We start from the raw sequence: 11,035 nt of genomic DNA on the forward strand, positions 1-11,035 counted from the left end.
TCCTACAGGGATAATATCTCCAAGAGACATGCCAGCAGTGGATGGTGCTGACTCAAAAGTGTATGGAATCAGAGACTACCCCACCCTCTTCTTTCTTATAACCCTCCTCTTTCTCCCTCCCCAACAAGGGACAGATCATCATAGGCTCAAGTTTGAACTGATTACTAGCAAAGAGCTTCCCTCGTTTTGCTCATCTTACCTGCTTCATTTTTGCCTCTTGAAAGAGGTTTCACCTGGAGTTTGTCAATACTACACAGTTTTAGTAATTCATAATTACCCTTATTAGTCATGGCTACATGCTATGGAATCATAGGATTTGTAACTTCATGAAATATCTAGAATTTTCTGCTAGAAAGTTCTAATGCTGTCATTCAGAAAACTCTACACACCTGACTAATCTAAAAATCTCAGAATCCCACATGATAAAACCATGGCAGTTAAGGTGGTATTAAATTGTTGTAATTTTGTCATGCAGATTCATGGTTAATGTTTCACCTGCTGGGAGGAGGGTTTCAAGTTTTAATATAACTGTGTGCTGAATATATCTCCTTCATTTTCTTCTCTAGCTGTGCTTCCCCATCCTTAAGAAATTATGCCAAGGTCCATGTGTAAACTGTTGGGGTAATTTCAAAAATGAAAAAGCATTTAAAATGTTAAGCAGCAGCTGTGTAGCTTGATTAACATAGTAATTGTATCCATTTCTGCAAGCTCACTTATTTTCATAAGCAAATCATCTTACGTCAGAATCAGGGTGTTTCTATCTTTGAGCATAGATATTTCTTGCTACTGTTATCATGTACTGTATAGCAATAACCTTCCACATTTTCTATCAAGTTGATCATCGAACATCCCAAGCAGATAGTGTTAAGGTTTCATTTCAATTTTAACCTAAAAATTTCTTTTAAAATCATATGTATTTTTGTTAATTCTTCAGTTACAAACCCCATAGAGACAACCATTGAAATGTTCATATAGTACATGTCACTCAAAAAGGGGGGTGGATTTAGTTTGTTTTGATCGGTAGTTTACTGTGTGCAAAATTTGAAAGTAAGAAAAAGCAAATCCAAATAAAAAAAACCACCTTTCCTGACTTCATAAACCATATATTCAAGCTTGTCTTCTGGAATCCTCTGACAATCAATCGCAAACATGTCTGGCTCTTTATTTTATGGGGGAAAACTGATCTAAACTTTTGTCCTTAGGAAATCCACTAATAGTCTGGCAATTTGTCCTTAGGTTTATTCCAGTAGTTAATATGCCAGGGACCATTTACTTTATACTAATGTGTTTTAACATGCTGGACTCATCACTGTCAGTTGTTTTTCATATTTTCTCAATGAAGCTGCAAGACAAACATGACAACTCACAGATGTGTGAAAAAAAGAGGAGCAAACTGTTTGCTTGCCTGCTTGCCGTCTGACTTCTCACCAAGTTTAAATAACTTAACTATGAGGGAAATGCATAGAACATGAATGGCTTATCTCTGCCTGTGCTTTCCAGGAGCAAAAGTATTCCCACGTGTCCAGTAAGATGTGCACATAATAATATGCACTGCCAGGTACCCTCCATTGTGCTTGAATACAACACCAACTGATACTCTTTCTTTCAGCTACCAATAACTATCAAAGAGACCACTAGCATGCATCCATGGTAGTTAAGCACCAACACACCTATTGTGATGAGATACACTCCATGACCTTATAAAAGTATAAATTTTTGACCCTTTCTCCCTCCAAATCTTCTTTCCTCTCATGCTTTATTTTTAGACTGTAAACACATATTGTTTCTGGTCATTGTAAGCCATTCTGGAGACCTTAGTATGCAAAGGGATCTTGTAGCACCTTAGAGACTTAACTGAGAGCATGAAGTTGGTAGCGTAAACTTTCATATGGTCAACTTCCTCAGGTGCATTCTATGAAAGCTTCTGCTACCAGTTTCGTTCTCTCAGTCGCTAAGGACCTAATGACACAAGGTCCAAATCCGTGGAGCTGTGGATGGAAACCATTCTGCCGTGCCCCACATCGCCCACTGCACCTCTTACCTTATCCCATGAGGGGAAGCGTCAGCACCCTTCCTCCCTTTCTTCTCTATGGAACATGGGAAACATCTTAGCAAGCTGCCAGGATGCTTCCTCTCTACAGCACCACTGAAAGTAGCCTTATGTCTTTCAATGGATTCCACAAAGGTGTAGTGTGCTAGGATGCTTCCTGTGATGAGGTGATGGTACTTGCCCATAGAATCATGGAGTTGGAAGAGACCATCCAGCCTCTGTTTAAAGGCCTCCAAAGAAGGAGCCTCCACCACACTCCAGGGCAGAGAGTTTCACTGCTGAACAACTCTCATTATTAGGAAGGTCTTCCTAACGTTCAGGTGAAATCTTCTTGCCTGTAGTTTGAAGCCATTGTTCCATATACTAGTCTCCAGGATAGCAGAAAACAAGCTTGCTCCTTCCTCCCTATGACTTCCCCTCACATATTTATACATGACCATCATGACTCCTCTCAGCCTTCTCTTCTGTAGGCTAAACATTCCCAGCTCTTTAAGCTACACCTCATAGGGCTTGTTCTCTAGACCCTTGATCATTTTAATTGCCCTTCTCTAGACACATTCCAGCTTGTCAACATCTCCCTTCAATTGTAGTCTAGAATTGGACACAGTATTCCCATGTAGTCTGACCAAGGTAGAATAGAGGGGTATCATGACTTCCCTAGATCTAGACTAGACTCCTATTTATGCAGGCCAAAATCCCATTGGCCTTTTTTGCCATCACATGACATGGTTGGCTCATGTTTAACTTGTTGTCCCTGAGGATTCCAAGATCCTTTTCACACGTACTGCTGTCGAGCCAGGCGTCCCCCATTCTGTATCTTTGCATTTCATTTCATTCTGCCTAAGTGAGGTATCTTGCATTTGTCCCTGTTGAACTTCATTTTGTTAGTTTTGGTCCATCTCTCTAATCAGTTAAGATCATTTTGAATTCTGCTCCTATCTTCTGGAGTATTAGCTATCCCTCCCAATTGGTGTCATTTCCAAACTTGATGATCACACTTTCTAACCCTTCATCTTAATCACTAATAAAGATGTTGAACAGAACTGGACCCAGAATGGAACCCTGTGGCACTCCACTCATCGCATGATAGCCATATTTAAGAAATTAAAACTGATGTAGTCTTCCCAATGCAATTTTCTGAATCAGTATCCTGAATAACCCCAGGAACACACCTAAACCAAGACAAACAAGATTTTTTGTTGATATGTGTTATAAATAATGTATATAATCATATCAAAACTTGAAGGATCAGTCCAAATTTTAGTCAGATTGTTTGTCAATGTAGGGTTCCTTATATGATGGCTAGAGAATGGTGAATGCATTCTGAAGCCATGGTTGGCAAAATGAAACCGGCCGAGGAGAGTCAGGGAAAAGATTAATCTTTCTGAAGCAGGTCTTGGAAACCTCTATGCTTACTATAAAGCTACAAAAAGAAAAAATGCTGAAATGGACACTTCCATCCTGGGTTTGTTTATAATAAATAATAATAATAATAATTTTTGGACAAATGGATCTAATTTACCTATGTTTTAAATGTTATAATGTATTTTAATGATGCATTTTTATAGTTTTAATTGATGATATGTACTGTTTTTATTTTATTATTCTGTTCTTGGCATTAAATCTTGCCAACTGTTGTAAGCCGCCCTGAGTCCCTCCGGGTGAGAAGGGCGGGGTATAAATGCTGGTCATTGACCGTAATAAAAGTTCACTACTACTTACTACTAAATGCTGGAAATAATAAATAAATAAATAAATAAATAAATGTTGTACTTCAACATATCTGGAACGCATCCAAGTTAAGGAAGACAATTATATTCATTAACTGGTCATAGGGAGGCTTGCCTCTCTTTCACCTCTCTTTTCTTCCATACCCAGATTAACTTATTACCATAATGCTTTCAGAGACTAGCTTCTTTATAGAGCTTAACAGATACAACCACAGTGTATGCAAATAGGCATTCCTGAAAACTAGGGGAGATATGTTATGGCTGTAATGCTTTCGAGGATATTAGTAATGCAAACTCCAAGAAAAGATTTTAAATTATTTACCTTTCTAGTTCAGCACACGTGTCCCTTTAGCCAATTATCATGAGATACTGCTTGGAAATTAACCAGTCACACTGTGTCTCTCACTTCAGATTTACAATTAGCAGTGCTATTAATGTTGTTCATGTACTTAGTGTTACTAATTATATTGCTATGAACTAATGGTGTTAAAAATAGCTATAGCCATCAACTACCAATTAATGCTTAATGAGAGCATATAAACTCTGGCATTGTAATGAATAGCCAGATTATTGTTCCTTTTGTTCTTCTTGGAGTTATGGGGAATAAAAGGAGATAATATTCAGTAGACAATCATGTAAAGCAGATGAGTTGTCCCTAAGCTCTGAACCTTCGGATGCTTTAGTATTGCACTCTCAAAATCTATGACCAGTGACCATACTTTATAGGGTTTATTGGAGCTGGAATTTCCAAACAACCAGACAGCAAAAGGAAGAATAAGTAGTAGACAAAAGAAGAATAAGTAGTAGACAAAATGTACTTATCTAGTGCAATGTTATCGCTGGTAGGAGGTTCATTATTTCTTCACACCAGGTGTAAATACAGTAGAGTCTCACTTATCCAACGTAAACGGGCTGGCAGAACATTGGATAAGCGAATATGTTGGATAATAAGGAGAGATTAAGGAAAAGCCTATTAAACATCAAATTAGGCACCAAAACATCATGTTATACAACAAATTTGACAGAAGAAGTAGTTCAATACGCAGTAATGCTATGTAGTAATTACTGTATTTACGAATTTAGCACCAAAATATCACAATATATTGAAAACATTGACTACAAAAATGCGTTGGATAATCCAGAACGTTGGATAAGCGAGTGTTGGATAAGTGAGACTCTACTGTATTATGAAATTTACTAACATTGGATTTATTGGTAGTCATTGTACAGGAAAGTTTATTTTAAAATGTTACACAATCATATAAGAAGTAAATCTATTGCTAAAGGCACAAGTAGTATTTTCTGAAATTTTCTAGTGGGACAATAAAGTATTGTTATTACATACTTTTAAGTTATTTCTGACATGATGATCCTAAAGGCCATCTACACAGATAGCTGATTCTCTGGCCGGTCTGATGCACTGCTGCTTCAGTCCAGCCCTGGATTCTGCCTCTCTGTTCCTGCACCATGACACTGATGGGAGTAGAGTCTAGTTAGGCTGAATCTGGTTTGCCTCCCTCCCCCAAGACAACCACTCCTACTTTTGTCATCCTTTATCATCACAGAGGCAGCCACTGAACTTTGGAGGGCTCCTGCCAGGTGCCACATGACGGAAAGGAGGGGGCAAGCTCCCATTGCAGTAACAAACGATAAAAAAGGTAAGTGCCATCTCCTTTTCCCCATGCCAAAGAGCATGTGGAAAATGAGATAGTGACATCTCCCCTTGTGAACAGTGGGACCAGTCTTAAATCAGAACGAGCACTGCTGTTCACCCCTTTTCCAAACTGCAAATCCAAATTCTGCTAATACACGTTAAAACTGGGTTGACTGGTTTTATTCCATCTGAATAGCTGGAGATCTCTGGACATTGTCTGGGTGCCCAGGAGCAAATTCTGACCTGATTTGGGATATGTGGCAAGTACAGACAGGCCCTAAGGTGGACCTAGCACATAGTTTTCTTGGCAAGATTTTATTCAGACAGGTTCTCACTTTTTTTCTCTGAGATTATTATTGCCATTGCTTAGGGACAGACCCTCACACTTCTCTACAAATCTGTAAGTCCATGTGATGAAGTCCTAAGTGTGACTTGTACTCACCCAGTGGGTTTCCAGTTTCATATTTAATCCAGTCTCCTTGATCCTAGTGTAACATTCAGACTACTATGCACACTGGCTCTGCTACAAAATATTATCAAGTTTGAAACTAGCCCAATTTACATAGGTGGCCACAGATTATTTCTAGACAGGGATAACTATAAAGATTGTCTAGACTGAATGAGATATGTTCTAAATATCAGTAGTGATCTTCCTATCCCTGAAGTGTGTTTATGTGTTTTCACTCCCTGGTTTACACCTTGTTTTTCATTAAGACCATATGTACACTAGGTGGGTTACTGGGTGGGTTACTCTGGTGTATTTCTGCTCAATAGGTCCCTTGGCCCTGTGTCATGCTGCTTGTCCTTGTCAGCCAAAGAGCTCCTTATAATCACCTAATCATTGCCTGTCATATCTGCTGGTATACCTGCATGATCAGCAAGGAAAGGGTAGAGCATGGCTGGCAGCAGTGAAGACATGGAGGCAAACCATCACCTTATCCTATGCTGGTCAGTCTGAAATGGACTCATTCCAGATCTTCAGACAATAATAAAGCCCCAGGATACTTTGGAATTTCCTGCAAAATCCAGAGCATCTCTTGACTTTGCCTGAAACAGAACAAAGCCAAGTTAAAGGCAGAAAAACCAGAATGCGCACTAAAAGTTCATGTGCACTTGGTGCTGGATTTGAGATGAATCCAGATTTTCCTGCTCATGTAGACAATCCCTAAGAAGGCACCGCCAAGCTCCTCATATCTGGCTTGTCCCTGGTTGTTAAATCTCATTCAGCTTTGAGATTAAAAGACAGCTGGAATCCTCTTTGCACAAAAACATTTACAGGTAAAAAGACCAGAGTTTACAAGTGGCAATGCTACACACAACCCTTAAAGGAATGAGGGCTTAATAATGTCCTTTAAAAAAAAAATCTGCCATAAAGGAAATAATAAAAAGTAATGAAAAAGTAATGGATAACATAATGAATATCAAGCCATGAAAGAGAGAAAGAAAGAAGAAAATGTTTCTTGGGGGAGTATATATCAAGTTATACAGTAGAGTCTCACTTATCCAACATAAACGGGCCGGCAGAATGTTGGATAAGCAAATATGTTGGATAATAAGGAGGCATTAAGGAAAAGCCTATTAAACATCAAATTAGGTTATGATTTTACAAATGAAGCACCAAAACATCACGTTAGACAACAAATTTGGCAGAAAAAGTAGTTCAATACGCAGTAATGCTATGTAGTAATTACTGTATTTATGAATTTAGCACAAAAATATCACGATATATTGAAAACATTGACTACAAAAATGTGTTGGATAATCCAGAACGTTGGATAAGCGAGTGTTGGATAAGTGAGACTCTACTGTATAATGAGTTATTTTTTTGAAAATATCTTTCAAAGCTCTGCTCAAAAGTTTTTTAAGTTATGCTCATTATGTAGAATTAAAACTCATTAATTTAAACAGAAGTCATTACTGCCAAATGTGTTAGCTGAGACTCAAATATTTTTCAAAGCTTTAGACATGACATTGAAATGAAGACTTCATGAGAATTCATTTTTTCAAAGAGATCTAATGTCAGTTATTTCTCTGGTAGTGTTCTGTCTCTTATATCCTCAGGTAGTCGATTTAACTACATAAATGTATATTTTTAATTTTTTAATTTTTATCCCACACCATTGTCATGGGTTTGGAAGCTTGCATTAATATTTTTAAATTCTTGCATTTAAAAGAAATTTAAAAGCACTGGTTATGACCTTTAATACTCTACACATCTTTGGTCCGAAAGATCTGAAAGACCATGTATTCCTATACAAGTATGAGTTTTAAGTATATATATATATGTGTGTGTGTGTATATATATATATATATATATACACACACACACACACACTTAAAATGTGCCTATTTATATTCATATATATATGAAGATATGTACACACACACACACACATATGAGAGTATGAACAGGTATATTTTAAGTGTAGCTCCAGTAAGAGAGAGAATATATATATCTCAGTAGAGTTACACTTAAAAATGTACCATAGATAGATAGATAAATAGCATAGCATAGAGAAGGGCTAACACTCCTGTGGTATTTATTTTGCTGTCTGTGCCCCCATTGAAAAGACTTTGCCTCACTTTCTGCCCCTGTGATTACTGGATTTTGAAAAATGTGACTTGATGTGGCAACATGGATTGGTGATAAAGCTTCAGTGGATACACCTTTTCCCAATGATAACTCTTTCAGGAGTGAATTTTCCTTCTTTGGAGTAGATTTCTCTCACTTCCTATTGTCTCACACACGTTTTTAACTATGACTTAACTATTTGTAAGTTGGATGTTTGAAACTTGGAGATTGCCTATATCTTCAGAAAAGGGCATTCTCTTGGTTTAACCACTATCAAGGATCATCTGGTGAGAACATGGGAGAAAGCATTCTCAACTACTATTACCATGCCGTGGAGTTCCCTCCCACATGAGGTTTGACTGGCCCACTTTTTTTTTGTTATATTTCCATTTCCTGACAAAGACATTTGTATTTAGGATGATGTGCTGTGTTTTACTAAAAAAATTTACTATGTTTTAAATGAGTTTGAACTGTTTTTTACATTTGTGCTTAAGGGCAGGATGATAAAATGAATATATAATAGAATAAGATCTTCTACAACAGTATTTCTCACACTGTTCCACCAGGTATTTTGGACTTCAGTTCCCAACTTTCCTAACAGCTGATAAGATGGCTGGGATTTCTGGGTGCGAAAGTCCAAAACACCTGGAGGAGCAGAGTTTGAGAAACACTGTTCCACACAATAGTCTAGAAGGAAGTTATAGACAGGAGGTTGGCACGGGGTGGGACTAAATGGCCCATTTGGTCTCTTCCAACTTTATGATTCTATGAAGTCTGTCAAGCTATCTTATAGAGCAAAGGTCCTAAAGCTGAGGCCCATGGGCTAAATCTGGCTGCCAAGGCATTTTTCCCTACCCCACCACATGGCACATGAACACACATGGCGGTGGCAGCAAATATGTGTGTGCGGTGGTGATGAGTGTGTTTGAGCATGTGTGTGGCATGGCTGGTGCATGACAGACAGACACATGCACAGCTGACACACACACCTGAAACATGCATGGCGGGCAAGCACGTGCACACAATTAAAGCCCCCCCTCCAAAAAAAAAAGTCTGAGGGTCCATGAACTGGCCCTGCACTTAAAAGGTTTGGGGGACTCTATTCTAGAGAATCAATTGATCAACCTATCCCCATACACTATTGTTATACACACACAAACACACACACCATCATATGTTCAAGACTGCCTTGATTATGATTTGTCATGGAAAGGATATAACTGCTGAAATAAATATGTCAAATCTATTGGAGCGGCCCTACTATTAGGCAGAGATGGCTGGTCCATGTAGAAGGTTGTGAATATCAAGAGCATTTGATATTTATCCATATATTTTCTTTTAACTGCCCAAACGGTGGTAAATTACCTGTTTGGCCTTGTATACTATCTTGAGCTGGATGAGCAGAGATTGTCGTTTGCTGTTCTGTCCCCAGAAACAAAATGTTTTGGGCTAAATAGCTGCTTGCACTTCCCTTTTGACTAAAAATGCTGTATCTCCTCTTTTCCTCAGTCTCACCACTCTGACAGACCCATCTAGCAAGGACACAGGAGATAGCCTTCACTTGAGGCATTTGGCTTATGGAATTCTCTCCTATAGAAAGCTCAGTTGACTCCTCTCCTGCTTTTTTTGTCAGCAAGCAAAGACTCTTCTTTTTAAATGATAGTGACAGAAGGATAATTTAATGAGGTGTACTGTATTCTTATAACTACTAAGCTGTTAATATGCTTTTAACTGATTTATTGGAATTTCTGTTTTGCTTTGTTTGTTTTTGTGTTATATGTTGTTTTTAACTACCCTATTAGTTATGTATAAATTTAGAAATTTTAGTCAAAAAACCAGCCCCCAAAATTCATGAGTTATAGCAAAATCCATAATTCTGGCCTGTCCTCAACTAATACATGAGAGTAATACATATACATGGAGTATATACGATATTGCTTGATTTTATCTTATATTACTATTAGGTCCTAGACTTGGGGGGGGGGGGGGCGTTAAACTAAGGTATCTATATATATAAAAGAGTAATGAGATTTCGGCCTAGGACAAAACAACAAAACTACACATCCCAGAAACACTAAACTTGGCAGCATAACCCCTCATCCATGCCTCTACGTTCATACAACAAAACGAAAAGAAAAATAAAGTCCTAATTAGAGGGAGAGGAATAATTGCTTTCATCCAATTGCTGCCAGTTAGAAGGCTAAGCTCCGCCCACTTGGTCTCCTAGCAACCATCTCACCCCAGGGGACAGGCAGAGTTAGGCCTCACTTAGGCCTCTTCCATACTACCTATAAAATACAGATTATCTGATTTTAACTGGATTATATGGCGGTGTAGACTCAAGGCTCTTCCACACAGCTATATTACCCATTTATAATTTTATATTATCTGCTTTCAACTGGATTATCTTGTCTCCACACTGCCGTATAATCCACTTCAGTGTGCATTTTATTCAGTTGTGTAGAAGGTGGCTCATAGAAGGGGGCTTAATGTCAGGGGAAAACCTTTACCTTAACTACCACCAGTTCCTCAATACTTTATTTCCCATACCACCATACTTCGCCACAGCAACGCGTGGCTGGGCACAGCTAGTATTGTATATATTTATTATTTGGAGGCACGAGAATAAATTTAAGACTTGTGGAATGTTCTAGTTCAGTTCCCCAAAGTAGCGTTAAAACAAACTCCAAGGACCATCTAGTTCCGGTGTCTGCTCCACTATAAAACTCCAGCATTATAATTCTCTAGCAGATAATTCTTAATACCTCATCAAAGCTCAAAGCTCACAATCTAAGAGTCTGCTACGGTATTTTTAAGTGATATCAAAGTGTGATAATTGTGTGGTTCAGGCAGATCTTCTTTAGAACATTAACAGTGGAATATGAGACCCATGACCTTCCAGTTTTGCTAAACTCTATCCCTCATTGGCCTTAACCACAAAACCAGTGCTTGGGAGAAATGTAAGCAGTAGTCTTGCAATGTCTGGGGAGCCACAAATTCCTCATTCCTAATGGAAATGTTCTTTTTAA

This window comes from Anolis carolinensis, chromosome 3 (assembly GCF_035594765.1).
Source record: "Anolis carolinensis isolate JA03-04 chromosome 3, rAnoCar3.1.pri, whole genome shotgun sequence".
In the NCBI taxonomy this organism is placed as follows: domain Eukaryota; kingdom Metazoa; phylum Chordata; class Lepidosauria; order Squamata; family Dactyloidae; genus Anolis; species Anolis carolinensis.